This window comes from Eumetopias jubatus, unplaced genomic scaffold, assembly GCF_037043125.1.
Source record: "Eumetopias jubatus isolate StellerSeaLion01/CBP00866 unplaced genomic scaffold, mEumJub1_p1.0 scaffold_15, whole genome shotgun sequence".
In the NCBI taxonomy this organism is placed as follows: Eukaryota; Metazoa; Chordata; class Mammalia; order Carnivora; family Otariidae; genus Eumetopias; species Eumetopias jubatus.
Window position 1 is genome coordinate 235,161 of NW_028274821.1, and position 13,199 is coordinate 248,359.

Genomic DNA, 13,199 nt, shown 5'->3' on the forward strand with positions numbered 1-13,199 from the left:
AGCGACTGGCACCCTCAACACACCTTATGTGAACTTCTGATCCTCACTGGCACCTCTCCTGTGACCCAGATCTGCATTTGCTAAAGGATGTGGATCTTCCACAGCTTGTTAACGTTTTCCCCTAACTTTTCTACTGAGCATTAAAGTACAGTTGAACAACGTTGGGGGTAAGGGTGCCAAGTCCCTATGCGGTCAAAAATCCACATGTAACTTGACTCACCAAAAACTGAATTACTGATAGCCTACTCTTAAATGGAAGCCTTACAGTAACAACACATATTTTGTATGTTGCATGTATTACATACTGCATTCTTATAATAAAGGAAGCTAGAAAAAAGAAAATGTTAAGAAATCTTAAAATAGGGGCACCTGGGTGGCTTAGTTGTTAACTGTCTGCCTTCGGCTCAGGTCATGATCCCAGGGTCCTGGGACTGTGCCCCACATCAGGCTCACTGCTCGGCGGGAAGCCTGCTTCTCCCTCTCCCACTCCCCCTGCTGTGTTCCCTCTCTCAATGTCTCTCTCCTGTCAAATAAAATCTTTTAAAAAAATAATAAAATACTAGTTATGAGGGAAAATAACTTTTTCATTAGAAATTTACAGTCAAGGGGCGCCTGGGTGGCTCAGTCAAGCGTCTGCCTTCGATTCAGGCTCTGGAATCAAGCCCCACAGCTTCTCCCTCTCCCATTACCCCTGCTTGTGTTCCCTCTCTCCCTGTGTCTCTGTCTATAAATAAAATTTAAAAAAAAATTTTTAAATACATCTACAGTATCATTTCTTAAAAAGTCCATGTAGAGGGGACCTATGCAGTTCAAATCCTTGTTCAAGGGCCAGCTGTACTAGAGACAGAAAAGATGGCGGAGGAGTAGGGGACCCTATTCCAACTGGTCCCTGGAATTGAGCTGGATAGCTACCAGACCACTCTGAGCACCCACGAAATCGTCCTGAGATGTAAGAAAATAGATCCAGATCTCTACAAACGGAATATCGCAGGCAGTAGGTTTTGAGGTACCAAGCAGGGAGCCGTGATTCCGCGGGCAGATTTTGGAGGATAAACGGCAGCGGGAGGGAGCCTGGCCGGGGGATCCTACACCGCCGGTGAGCGACAGCCTCGCGCGCTGGGGACCGGGCACAGGCTCACAGACTGGGTAGCGGCGGGGAAAGGACTTATAGGGCAGCCCCCCTGACGGAAACCAGGAGCGGTGGGGTCACACGTGCAAACTGGGAGCGGCTGCGGTTTTAGAAGCACAAAGGGCAGAGACATGCCCCGACCTGGAGGCAGGACTCAGAGCGCTGCGGAGGGGCGCACAACCCAGGACCCTGTAGTTTATAGCAGCACAGAAAGAAATGGAGAGACTGTGGCTGGAGAGCTCACTGAAGAACAGAATGTGATCTCTCTGCTCTGAGGCAGAGGGTTGGAAACGGTATCTTCTGCTCTGACTCACGGAAGAGACACGGAAAGTAACCAGGGAACAAAAGCCCCCAAAAACCGGTTTCCACTGAGCCCATCCCCCACCACAGGGTAACAGACACATGAAAAAATGTCCATCAACATTAGCCATCAGGGAAATTCAAATCCAAACCACACTGAGATACCACCTTACACCAGTTAGAATGGCAAAAATGGACAAGGCAAGAAACAACAAATCTAGAGAGGTTGTGGAGAAAGGGGAACCCTCTCACACTGTTGGTGGGAATGCAAGTTGGTACAGCCACTTTGGAAAACAGTGTGGAGGTGCCTCAGAAAATTAAAAATAGAGCTACCCTATGACCCCGCAATTGCACTACTGGTATTTACCCCAAAGACACAGATGTAGTGAAAAGAAGGGCCATATGCACCCCAATGTTCATAGCAGCAATGTCTGCAATAGCCAAACTGTGGAAAGAGCTGAGATGCCCTTCAACAGATGAATGGATGAAGAAGATGTGGTCCATATATACAACGGAATATTACTCAGCCATCAGAAAGGATACCTAAGGATACCTAAGGTTTACATCAACATGGATGGGACTGGAGATTATGCTAAGTGAAATATGTCAAGCAGAGGAAGTCAACTATCATTTGGTTTCACATATGATAAACCAATTATATGGTTTCACATAAGGAACAGCATAGAGGACATTAGGAGAAGGAAGGGAAAAATGAAGGGAGGGAAATTGGAGGGAGAGACGAACCATGAGAGACTATGGACTCTGAGAAACAAACAGGGTTCTAGAGGGGAGGGGGTAGGTGGATGGGTTAGCCCGGTGATGGGTATTAAGGAGGGCACGTACTGCATGGAGCACTGGGTGTTATATGAAAACAATGAATCGTGGATCACCACATCAAAAACTGATGATGTATGATGACTAACATAACATAAAATAAAATTTTTTAAAAAATGCTCACTCTTGCCACTTTTATTCAACATATTATTGAAAGTCTTATGCATGGGCGCCTGGGTGGCTCAGATGGTTAAGCGTCTGCCTTCGGCTCAGGTCATGATCCCAGGGTCCTGGGATCAAGTCCCGCATCGGGCTCCCTGCTCCTTGGGAGCCCGCTTCTCCCTCTGCTTCTCTCTCTCTCCGCCCCCCACCCCCGGCCGCCGCTCATGAATAAATAAAATCTTTAAAAAAAAAAAAAGAAAGAAAGAAAGTCTTAAGCAAGAAAAAGAAATAACAGGCCTCCAAATTGGAAAAGAAGAAGTAAAACTGTCACCATTTGCAGATGACATAATATTACATACAGAAAACCCTAAAGACTCTAAACAAAGAGTCCAGTAAAGTTGCAGGATATAAAATCAATATACCAAAATTAAAAAACCCTGTTAGTTCTATACAGTGTTAATGAACCATCAGAAAAATTAAGAAAACAATTCCATTTACAATTGCACCAAAATGAATACAATACCTAGAAATAAATTTAAGAAGGTGAAAGACCAGGGAGCCTGGATGGCTCAGTTGAGCATCTGACTCTTGGTTTCAGCTCAGGTCATGATCTCACAGTTGTGAGATCAAGCCCCCCCCCCCCAAATAAATAAATCTTTAAAAAAAAAGAAGGATAAAAGAACTGTAGACTTGAAACTGTAAGACACTGATGAAATAAACTGAAGACAAAAATAAATGGAAAGATATTCAATGTTCATGGGCTGGAAGAATATTGTTAAATATGCATACTATCCACAGCAATCTTCAAATTCAACGGAATCCCCATAAAATTCCAACTGTATTTTTCACAGAAATAAGCAATCCCACAATGTGTATAGAACCACAAAAGATCCCAAATATACAAAGGAACCTTCAGAAAAACCAACAAATCTGGAATATCACACTCCCTAACTTTCAAACAATACTGTAAAAGTACAGTAATCAAATAGTATGATATTGACATAAAAACAGGCACATATAGGTCAGTGGAACACAACAGAGCCCAGAAATTAACCCTCTCATAAAGAGCCAATTAACTTATGATCAAGGAGCCAGAAATATACAATTGGGGGCGAAATACAGACTGTTTTGTTTGTTTTTTTTTCAAGATTTTATTTATTTATTTGACACAAAGAGAGAGAGTACAAGCAGGGGGAGTGGCAGGCACAGGGAGAGGGAAAAGCAGACTCCCTGCTGAGGCTGCGTAGGGAACCCAACATGGGGCTCGATCCTGGGATCATGACCTAAGCCGAAGGCAGACGCTTAACCAACTGAGCCACCCAGGCATCCCCGGAAAATACAGACTGTTAAATCAGTGTTTTTGGAAAAGAGGGCAGCAACATGCAGAAGAACAACTCTGGACAACTATATTACACCATTCACAAAAATTAACTCAAAATAGACTAGACTTGAATGCAGAATCTGAAACTATAAACCTCCTAGAAGCAGTAAGCTCAATGTCAGTCTTAATAATAAATACAAAGACTTATAGATGGCCAAAAAGTACATGATTCCAACATCACTAATCATCAGGAAAATGCAAATCAAAACCACAATGAGCTACCACTTCACACCTGTCCGAATGGCTTTTATAAAAAAAATAAAAATAACATGTTGGCAAGAACATGGACAAAAGGGAACACTTGTTCACTGTTGGTGGGAATGCAAATTGGTGCAGCCACTATGGAAAACAACATGTGGTTTTCTCAATAAATAAAAAATAGAACTACCACGTAATCCAGCAATTCCACTTCTGTGTATTATCTGAAGAAAACAAAAACACTAACTTGAAAAGATACTTGCATCCCCATTTTGTTTGAAGCATTATTTAAAATAGCCAAGATACAGAAACAATCTAAGGGTCTCTCAATGCCTTAATGGACAAAGTAATGTGATATATATAGATATATATAGGTACATAAAATTTACTCAGCAAAAAAAAAAAATCTTGCTTTACAAAAATTTCATTTATAATAGCTTCCCCCCAAATTAGGATTAAATCTAACAAAATATGTGAAGGATCTGCATGCAGACTACAAAGCACTAAGGATCTCAAACAAACAAGACCTACATAAATGGAAAGGCAGAATGAGCAAAGATACTAATTCCCTAAAACTGATCTATAAATTTAATGTAGTTCTTAACAAAATGCCAGCAGGATCTTTTTAGATATACACAAGCAGATACTAAAACCTATGTGGTAAGAGTGTAGTAGCTATGATAATTTTGAAAAAGAAACCATGGTACCTGATTTTAAGAAGTACTCTGTAGTGGGGCGCCTGGGTGGCTCAGTCATTAAGTGTCTGCCTTCAGCTCAGGTCATGATCCCAGGGCCCTGGGATCAAGCCCCACATCGGGCTCCCTGCTCAGCGGGAAGCCTGCTTCTCCCTCTCCTACTCCCCCTGCTGGTGTTCCTGCTCTTGCTATCTCTCTTTCTGTCACATAAATAAAATCTTAAAAAAAAAAAGAAGTACTCTGTAGCTACAGTAACCAAGACAATGTGATGTTAGAAGAGGGACAGACACAGAGCAGAGCAAAGAACCCAGAAACAGCCCCACATCAGAATGGAGAACTGATGACAAACGTGCAAAAGCAAAAGGTGGTAAGTGTAGATCTAATTCTTAACAACTGATGTATATTTTTGTAGCCCTGGGGCTGTTTTATGATTTTGAACTATTCCTCCACATCTTTTCAATGTATTTCCCACACTATAACCAGAGGGGTCCTGACAAATATCTATGAGATCTTGTCCCTCATTTGCCCAAGAACTCCGGCCCTTTGTACAGGCCCAGAAACTCCACATGCCCTCCCCCAGTTCTGGTACCCCCCTGCACACTGGCCACCCCCAAATCCCTCAAACTGGCTGCTACCTCAGGGCATTCTCACGTTGTCCCCCTGATGCCTTTCCTGACTGTCCTATTGAAAATCACCACCCAGTTCCCAGAACAATGTCTACCATTCTGACCTTTAGAGTTGCCTTTTGGAACACAGGACTATTCTGAAGACTGGTTTGTTGTGGGTATCAAAAGGTGGTTAATTTTTTCCTTCTCCAAAGCCCAAACTGCAAACTATCTGTGAAAGTTCATCTTGTGAAGAGCAGTCTGTTCTCAGTCTCACCCTGTGTAAGTCCAGAGTACGTCTGCTCACATTTTGATCCTGCACCCACTCTGCTCCCCTGGGATCTACCCTGGAGAGGCTGCAGGAGAGGTCCTTGACAGGTACTCACCCATGGCCTGAGCACTGGGTTGAGAGTCAGGAACAGCTAGAATGATGTATGGGCCAGAGCAGCTTATGGAACAGAGAGAACAGACAGACCCAGGGGTAAGAGCCACAAGGCACTGGAAAGGGGGAGGTGTCCCCTTCCCTGACCTTATGAGTAAAGACAAGCGGTGTGGGTAGGGAACACAGAGAAGCACTGGGTGGAGCTTCTGTTCTGGGACAGCCTGGATGTTCTTCTTTGCTCCTGACTGAACATTCCACAAAACAGTTGTAGACATCATCCCCTGCCAGCTGGGACTCTGGGCTTCTGGTTTTTTTAATGAGATATATGCCTTCTATCCCTTAGCACATACTTCTTCAGACTATCTGGACTGAATTCATGACTGTTGTATCTTAAAATCTTAAAAAAAAAAAAAAAAAAAAAACACTTTCAGTTATGTTCTCATGCTATTTCCTTCAAGAATGAATGAATAACCTGGGTGACTCAGATGTTTGGGCATCTGCCTTCAGCTTGGGTCATGATCTCCAGGTCCTGGGATAGAGTCCCATGTCGGGGTCCCTGCTTAGCGGGGAGTCTGCTTCTCCCTCTCCTTCTGCCCCCCTCTCCCACACCCCCTCGTGCTCTCTCTCTCTCTCTCAAGTAAACAAAATCCTTTTTTTTTTTAGATTTTATTTATTTGACAGAGAGAGACAGCGAGAGAGTGAGCAGGGGGAGTGGGAGAGGGAGAAGCAGGCTTCCCGCCGAGCAAGAAGCCCGATACGGGGCTCAATCCCAGGACCCTGCGATCATGACCTGAGCTGAAGGCAGCCACTTAACTGACTGAGCCACCCAGGCGCCCCTCAAATAAACAAAATCTTAAAAAAAACAAAAAACAAAAAACCCACACATACAAACACAACACACACAAACAAACACAAAAAACAAACAAAAAAAGAAAAAGAACAAATTAAGCCCAAAGTTAGCAGAATGGAGGAAATAAAGAGTAGAGCAGAAATAAAGAACAGAAAAATAGGAAAGATTACCCCAACTAAGACTTGGTTCCTTGAAAAGATAAAACTGACAAACCCTTAGCTACACTAGCCACAGAACAGAGAGAGGACCCAAGCCAACAAAATTAAAAATGAAAAGGAAAACATGACAACTGATACCATAGAAATACAAAGGATCAAAAGAGGCTACTATGAACTATACGCCAACAAACTGATCAAACAGAAACAGAAAAATTCTCAGAAAAATACAACCTACCAAGAATGAATCAGAAAAAAAATTGAGGGCGCCTGGGGGGCTCAGTTGGTTAAGCGACTGCCTTCGGCTCAGGTCATGATCCTGGAGTCCTGGGATCGAGTCCCATATTGGGCTCCCTGCTCAGCGGGGAGTCTGCTTCTCCCTCTGGCCCTCTTCCCTCTCGTGCTCTCTGTCTCCCATTCTCTCTCTAATAAATAAATAAAATCTTAAAAAAAAAAAATTGAAAATGTGAACTAATAAGGAGACTGAACTGGTAATCAAAAGTCTCCCAATGAAGAAAAGCCCAGAACCAGATGGCTTCCCTCATAAATTTTACCAAACATTTACAGGAGAATTAACACTACTCCTCCTCAAAGTTGTCCAAAAAATCAAATAGGAGAAAGTACTCCCAAACTCCATTTTCCTGAACAAAGACACATAAGGACACTACTGGAAAACTGCAGGCCAATATCCCAGATAAATGCAAAAATTCCCAACAATATACTAGCAAAGTATATTCAACAGCCCATTAAAAGGATAATTCAGGGGTGCTCGGGTGGCTCAGTCGGTTAGGCGTCTGCCTTTGGCTCAGGTCACGATCTCAGGGTCCTGGGATGGAGCCCGAGCGCCCCAAGTCGTCCGGCTCCCTGCTCAGTGGGGAGTCTGCTTCTCCCTCTACCTCTGCCCCTCCTCCTACTTGTGTTATCTCTCTCTCTCTCTCTCTCTCTCTCTCGAGTGCATGCATGCCCTCTCTCTCTAACAAATAAAATCTTTAAAAAATAGTAAAAGGAAAATTCACCATGATCAAGTGAGATTTATCACTGGGATACAAGGAAGGTTCAACATATGCAAATCAACCAACATGATACACTGCATTAATAGAACAAAAGCTAAAAAAATCCCATCATTTCAATAGATGCAGAAAGAACATTGGACAAAATTCAACATCCTTTCATGATTTAAAAAAAAAACTCTCAAGTAATAGGACACAGACAGAACATACTTCAACTTACAAAGGCCATGTATGACAAGTCCACAAAACAAACATACTCTAAGGTGAAAGGTTGAAAGCTTTTTTTCACTGAAGATCAGGACAAGAGTGCTCACTCTTGCCACTCCTTTGAACATAATACTGGAAGTCTGAGCCAAAGAAATCAGGGAAGACAAAGAAATAAAAGGCATCCAAATTAGAAAACAAGAAGTAAAACTGTTTCTATATATAGGTGACATGATCTTAATACAGAAAATCCTAAAGACTGCTGAAAACGCTGTTAAAACTAATAAACGAACTTAATAAAGTTGCATAATACAAAAGCAACATAAAAAATCAGTTCCATTTCAGGACTTCTGGGAAAATGGTGGAACAGGATGATCCTGTGTTTACCTCACCCCATGCATACAACTAGGTGACACCCGCACTGGTGTAAATAATCCAGAAAATGACCTGAAGACTGGCGGAACAGACTCTCCGCAGCTAAATGTAGAGAAGAGGCCATACTGAGGAGGGTAGGAAGGGTGGAGACGTGGTCTAGAGCCAAGAAGACCCACAGGACTATCCACAGAAGGGTGCCAAAGGTGTGGAGAGAGGAGAGGATATGCCCCTCCAGGCACCTGCCCAAAGAAGACAAATTCCCATACCATTTGACTCTGAAAACCAGATGGGACTGGTTTGGCAAGTTCTTACACCAAGAGGCTTAGCACCTGGAACTTTAAGGATCGGGTGGGAGAGCTGGAGGGTGAAAGTAAACTGAGTCGCCGCCCTTAAAGATACAGCACAACAAACAGCCCCAATGAGATACAGCATAGAATTAGCAGTTCCAAAAACACTTGAGGAATACAAGAAAAAGATTTATTTACTAATCTCAGAGCAGGTGCCGGAGGAGCGGGAATCTTTGGAAGAGGTCTCCAAGAGCAAAGGAGCTGGTGAGTGTCATCCAACATCTGAACCTCCAGCGTAGATACAGAGACACCTATGGGAATCAGCGCAGTTCAACACTCTCTAACTAGCTTCCTAACAGTGCACACAGGCCCATGTCCTTCTGCAGACTCACCCCCTCCGTCTCAGCCTCCACAGTCTTCCTGGGTGACTGCAGTTCCCTCACAGAGCAGACAGGCACAGACTTTGTTGGCACCATGCCCCATCCCCATGTTCTCCTGCAGACTCCCACCCTCCAACATATGTTTATAAAAGTCCATTCAAAGCAGAGCCACAGCACGGCAGCGTGCAACAAGCACCCCAACAGAAGCTAGCACCACTCCATACTGACTCCTGCCCCAGGGGAGAGAAAGATAACCACATACAACAGTCCATCTGTGTCCCCAGCAGTGGACCGGGAGCACACATCTGGTCTGACTGCAGGACCTGCCCACCAATGAAAGCTTCTAAGGGGACAACACAGGAAGAGTGACCTGCAGTTTGATGCTACTACACCTCTGGCAAAGACCTGGTCTGACTCAATTCAAGCCCCACGCAGCCCCAGACAGGCCCACTAACACACGAACCAAACTCTGCCCACAGCAGGCAAAGAGAGCCATTGCAGATAACTGGTCTGAAGGCAAATGTGACTTAGCCAAAACAGCAGGACACCCCTGCTGCAACACACACAGGACAGCAAGCAATACTCCTGAAGTGCCAGGTTCTGGGGAGCAGGGGACATTGCACTGCAGGGCACTACAGGACCTCTTCCTCATAAGACCACAACTTTCAAGAGCAGGAGTTGTAGATGACTTTTTTTTTTTAAGATTTTATTTATTTATCTGACAGAGAGAGCGAGAGAGCACAAGCAGGGGGACCAGGAGATGGAGAGGGAGAAGCAGGCCTCCCGCCGAGCAGGGAGCCCGATGCGAGGCTCGATCCCAGAACCCTGGGATCACGACCTGAGCCAAAGGCAGATGCTTAACCATCTGAGCCACCCAGGCGACCCATGTAGCTGACTTTCCTAACTCACAGAAACAGACACAGAGCTAGGCAAAAGGAAGAGACAAAGGATTATGTCCCAAATGAAAGAACAGAACAAATCATAGCAAGAGCGCTAATTAGTATACCTGATATAGAATTTAAAATAATGGTCAACAAAAAGATATTGGACTTGACGAAAAAGTGGAGGACCTCAGTAAGACCCCTGACAAAGAGAAAACATAAAAAAGAACCAATCAGCGATGAAGAATTCACTATTGAAATTAAAAATAACCTAGAGAGAATAAACAGACTAGAGGAAGCAGAAGAACAGATCACTGACTTGGAGGACACAGTAATAGAAAGCAATATGAACAGGAGAGAGAAAAAAGAATAATAAAAAATAAAAATAAGACTTCAAATTCCATGACACCATCAAGTGTAATAACAATCTTGTTATAAGGACCCCAGAAGGAGAAAAGAGAGAAAGAGGGAAGAAAATTTATTTCAAGAAATAATAGCTCAAAACTTCCCACATCTGAAGAAGGAATAGAAATCCTGATCTGGAGGCAAAGACTCCCCAACAAAATCAACCCAAGGAGGTCCACAACAAGAAACACAGTAACTGAAATGGTCAAAAGTAGTGAAAGAAAACTCTAGAAGCAGTAAGAGTAAAGACTTACGTACAAGGGAAACCCCACAGAGCTATGAACTGACTTTTCAGCAAAAATTTTGCAGGCCAGAAGGGAGTGGCATGACACATTCAAAAGTGCTGAAAGAAAAAAAACATACAGCAAAGAATACTCTATCCAGCAAGGGTACCATTCAAAATAATAAAGATAAAGAGTTTACCAGACAAATATGTTAGAAGAATTCATCACCACTAAACTAGCCTTACAAAAAATTATTAAAGGGGACTGTTTGAGTGGAAAGGAAGGACCATAAGCAGGAGAAAAAAAAGTAGGAAGCACAAAAGCAGTAACATTCAGTACACCTATAAAAATCAGTCAAGGGATGGGGCGCCTGGGTGGCTCAGATGGTTAAGTGTCTGCCTTCGGCTCAGGTCATGATCCCGGGGTCCTGGGATCGAGCCCCACATCGGGCTCCCTACTTTGCGGGAAGCCTGCTTCTCCCTCTCCCACTGCCCCTGCTTGTGTCCCCTCTCTTGCTGTGTCTCTCTGTGTCAAATAAAATCTTAAAAAAATTAGTCAAGGGATTCACAAAATAAAAGAATGTAAGGTATGACACTATATACCTGAAAAATGGGAGAAAGAGAAGTAAAAATTTAGTGCTTTTAGAATTAGTTTAAATTTAGGCAACCATCATCTTAATATAGCCTGCTATATGCATAAGATATCATGTATACAGCTGACAGTAACCACAAATCAAAACCTTGTAATTGATATGCAAAAAATAAAGAAAAAGGAATCCAAAGTATATCATTAAAGAAAGCCAGCCATGGCCAGCCTTTGTCTCAGGTCATGATCCCAGGGTCCAGGGATCCAGTCCCAGATTGGGCTCCCTGCTCAGCGGGGAGCCTGCTTCTCCCTCTGCCCCTCCCCATCCTCATGCATGCACATGCTCTCTCTCTAATACATAAAATTAAAAAAAAAATTAAAATAAAATAAAGCCAGCAAACCATGAGAAAAGAGCAACCGAAGAAAGGAACACAGAGGAACTACTAAAACAACCATACAGCAAGTAACAAAATGGCAATAAATACAAACCAATCAACAATTACATCGAATGTAAATGAACTAAACACTCCATTCAAAAGACATGGGTTACAGAATGGATAAAAAAGCAAGACAAACCTATATGTTGCCTACAAACCTAAAGACACACATTGAAAGTGAAGGGATGGAAAAGCAATTATCATGCAAATGGAAGCTAACAGAAAGCTGGGATAGCAATACTTACATTGGACAAAATATACTTTAAAATAAAGACTAACAAGAAACAAAGAGGAGCACCTAAGTGGCTCAGTCAGTTGAACAGTGGACTCTTGATTTCAGCTCAGGTCATGATCTCGAGGTCCTGGGATCAAGCCCTGCTTCAGGCTCCACACAGCAGGGAGTCCGCTTGAGGATTTTCTCTCTCTCTCTCTCTCTCTCTCTCTCTCTCCCCTTCTCTCTCTGCCCCTCCCCCGACTTGCTCGCACACGTGCGCTCTTTCCCCTAAAATATATAAATAAATCTTTAAAAAAAAAAAAAAAGGATCCTTCACAATCATAAAGGGAACAATCCAAAAGGAGGCTATAACAATTGTAAATATTTATGTACCCAACATGGGAGCAACAAATACATAAAGCGACTACTAACAAACATAAAGCAAAAAACTGATAGTAATACCATAATAGTAGGGAACTATAACACCCACTTACATTAATGGATAGATCATGGAAACAGAAAATCAACAAGGAAACAGCTTTGAATGACACATTGGACTAGATGGATCTAACAAATATACACAGAACATTCCACACTAAGACAGAATACACATTCTTTTCAAGTGCATAGAGAACATACTCTAGATCATATCAGGCCACAAAACATGTCTCAACAAACTAAAAAATACTGAAATTATATCATGCATCTTTTCCAACCACAATGCTATGAAACTACAAATCAACCACAAGAATAATTCTGGAAAGAACAACTGTACATGGAGGTTAAACAAGCTACTAAACAATGAATGGGTCAACCAAGATTATCAAAGAGGAAGTCAAAAAATACACGGAGACAAAGGAAAATAAAAACACAACCAGTCTAACATTTTTGGGAAGCAGCAAAAGTTCTTCTAAGAGATTATAGCAATACAGGCCTTCCTCAAAACCAAAAACAAAAAAAGCAAAAACAAAACAAAACAAAAAATAAACAACATAACCTTACACCTAAAAGAAACAGAAAAAGAAGTACAAAGCCTAAACCCAGTAGTAGGAAGGAAATAATAAAGGTAAGAGCAGAAATAAACAAAATAGAGAAACACCACCACCACAAAAATAGATCAATGAAACCAGAACCTGGTTCTTTGAAAACACCAATAAAATTGATAAACCTTTAGCCAGATTCAACAGAGGGAAAAAAAAAAGACTCAAAATCAAAAATGAAAGAGGGGAAATAACAAGTGACACCACAAAAATACAAAGGATTCTAAGAGACCACTACAAAAAAATTATATATATATATATACACATATATGTGTGTGTGTATATGTATATACATATATATGTGCCAAGAAATTGAACAACCCAGAAGAAATGGTAAATTCCTAGAAATATATAACCTCCCAAAACTGAATCAGGAAGAAATAGAAAATTTGAACAGGCCGATTACTAGCAATGAAATTGAATAGGTAATCAAATAATTCCCAACAAACAAAAGTCCAAAAACAAACGGCTTCGTGGGGAAATTCTACCATTTAAAGAAGAATACCTATTCTTCTCAAACTATTCC

General features: G+C 42.2%; 1 long non-coding RNA gene across 3 annotated transcripts in view; it reads right to left on the reverse strand.

Moving 5' to 3' along the window:
* Positions 1-13,199, reverse strand: part of LOC114200755 (uncharacterized) — a 32,085-nt gene that overhangs the window by 12,524 nt on the left and 6,362 nt on the right. The window lies entirely within an intron of this gene.